The sequence below is a fragment of the Macadamia integrifolia genome, chromosome 5 (genome assembly GCF_013358625.1).
Source record: "Macadamia integrifolia cultivar HAES 741 chromosome 5, SCU_Mint_v3, whole genome shotgun sequence".
Classification (NCBI taxonomy): Eukaryota; Viridiplantae; Streptophyta; class Magnoliopsida; order Proteales; family Proteaceae; genus Macadamia; species Macadamia integrifolia.
The window spans coordinates 8548833-8551918 of record NC_056561.1 but is presented as its reverse complement, the minus strand read 5'-3'; positions in this window follow the sequence as shown (position 1 = coordinate 8551918).

Genomic DNA, 3086 nt, shown 5'->3' with positions numbered 1-3086 from the left:
AAAAAAAAAAAAAAGGGGGTAGTTGATCTCGTGCCACGTCATCAGATATTTGTACAAGTGGCAGGGGCATCGTCAGTAGGATCCCGACACGTGTAAGGCCAGAGCCCACAGGTCCAATCGTCACAGATGCACCGCACCTACCGCTACCAGTTACCAGCACTGGTCGGTTTCCCACCTTCTGGTCCTACCAACGACGAAACCAGAGCGAGTACCACCGGCAGTGGCGGCGGAGGAGGAGGAGGAGGAAGAGGTAAAGCTGAAATGTCGTCGAGTGCCGATAGAGAGGTCGTAACGAGCTCTAGCCGTCGGATCGGACAAAGTGGCGTAAGCTTTATGGATCTCTATGAAATCGCTAGCATCGGAGCCCGACGTCGCCGCATCCGGGTGATGGAGCTTAGCGAGGCTACGGTAAGCAGTTTTGATCTCACCCTGGGACGCGGTTTCCTTGACTCGCAGAACCTCGTAAAGATTCGCAGACATTGGTTTCATCGCCTCGATTCTTCTCCTCGAACTGCTGCTGTTGCTACTTCCGGTTGTTGTCTCCGCAAACGCTTCTACGGTAACCCTAGGCGTACATCTAGTACTGCCGGCGCCGGTGAAAGACATACTCCCAGTCGGTGATGATCTGGAGGTTCTTGCGGTTGACAAGCGGGTTCCTGTCAGGAATTGTGTCGCGGTACCAGTTCCGATGGCGCAGCTTCCGAACATTGAAGTAAGTATATCTCGACTCTATTTGAATTCAATTAGGGAGAGAAGAGATGAGAAATGGCGTTTGGGGCTTTTTTTTTCTGAGGAGAGGGAGATGAAGAGGATTATGTGTGAAATGGATTGACGGAGAAAAAGAGGGAAGTTGATTTTTATAAGGTTAGGTATGGCCCAAGGTCCCAAGAGAATCTATCTGTTCTTTGATTTCTTTGTATCGACTCACTCATGGAGTATATGAGACAGAAAAGAGAGAGAGGGATCTTTTGGACTTTAGCCCCAGAGACTCAGTTTTTAGAGAGAGAGAGAGACCAGTGGGCGCCCGCCTATACTCGTTTTGGTTCAGCTAGCGCGCACCGTTTGAGCGAAACCGCGTCGTGGTTTTCACTGAAATTTGCGGCTTGGGAGCAACAGTGAGCGAGCTGAAACCACACACAGCTCTTCGTCCTTTCTTAGTGCTGACGTAGTCTTCTTCTAGAAACCTTTCGCTCCAAGGCAATTTCACTTCTGGGGCAGACTGGACGGTCCGACCATTTTTAGATTCCAAAACACGTACGGGGTTTAATAATAGGATCTGGTTTTGTGTACGATGTGTTGGATTTTGTGTCACGATTTAATGTAAGGAGTATTAATGTAGATGTCTTGATATGCTAAATGGCAATCCTACTAGCAGATTAGCGAATCGTGGGAGTTGTCCTTTGCATAGTGGGGGTGTAGGGAGACGCAACCTTGTTCGAATTTTTTATTTGAGGGTAGTTTTATACTTTTCTGATTAGGGTTTTTTTTGTTATATTTTTTGGTAAGGTTTCTTTCTTTGTAATGCGAGCAATATTGAGAGGTGTGAGAATGAGCATTGTAGTCCTATTCTCCATTGCTTGTTCTTGTTTTTCCATTATCTTCTGTATCGTTTTAGGATTACGTTTCTACAATTTGATCCCCCTATCCAGCTCACCCTGATCCCTAAAATTTGTGTGGACCAATTTAAGATTTCTTTTAATCTATTGGGCTTCATAGGCTAAGCATAGACACAATTACAACTGATGGGTTGCTCAAGTATGAATATGAAATTGGGTCAAGTTAATCAGAATAATTAAACCATGTTCGATATTTAAATGAACTACAATTAAGGCATTATAAATAAGTTGATCAAGCTATAAACATGCTATAAAATGATCCGGTCTCAGTTGATGTCAATCCCAATCGAGATTCCGTTTTAATGCAATTAAACACTATGAATAGTCGAATAATAATAGATCTAGGCTCGACACTAGACTATTTATTAAACGGTTGATTAAGTTTTATCCCGGTCTGCCATTTTTTCACATTTCTAGGAGAGAATTAAGACAGGTCCAATGGTTGGACCGGGATCTGCCTAATCTGACTTTGGTTTCAAATTGAGCCGTTAAAAATATCAACGGCGTGTCAACCAATCTCACCAATTGTCTTCTTTGAACTTTAAAACATTGATTTCGAAGAAAGCTCATAAGATGATTCAGCCGTTAAAATATCAACGGCGTGTCAACCAATCCAACCAGTATTCTGATCCCTATCCGGTAAACGGTCCTTTCTTTTGTGCTTATTTGGCTTTAGATTCATTCTTTCTAGAAGCTCTTCCCATGCGCGATCCGTGATCTCTTTTTTTTTTTTTACTCTTCGTTTAACTCTTAACAAAAAAAAGTCTTAAAAGGTCCACATTTCACAGTAGAATACGAGTGCTACATCTTTGAGGTTGACATCCACCATTGCTGTTGGGGAGAGTAAAAGGTGACACGTGTGAAGACTTCTAGAAGCTATTTTCTTTCTTTCTATCTTTTGTTCGGTTGTAAAAATTGCAAGTCTTCTAGAAGCTGAAATTGTCTATTATGTGATGAGATGAGATGAGAGCCTATGATCCCTTAAAATGTGGAGCCATCATGAACATGGTTCAAGTAAGCAGAATCCGGTTTGGAATCTGTTTAATTGATTTGGTTCAGTTTTGGAATTAGTCTACATCCATAAGTTGGATTTCCATACAAGAATTGATTTGATCTAGACCGTCCAATCTTACTTTTAAAAGATTGATTGATCTCCATAGATTCTAAGAAAGAAGAAGTGGCCAATTCTAAATGGTTAAAATTGATTCCTATTTGATTCAATCAAAATCAACAATTTGATTTGGGTTATTTTTTTCAAGACATGATTAGCTATCTCTGAATTTTGGGATACAAGATACCAATTCTTAGGTTTTTGAAATCGATTTCAACTAATTCAGAACAATTCTAATCTAATGTAGATCAAAATCTTAAAGTACCTATAGGAATTCATTTAATCTTTTTTTTTTTTTTTTTTTTTTTTTTCCAATTAAGTGACCCTACATTCAAATTATTCTACATATTTCTCTCTTA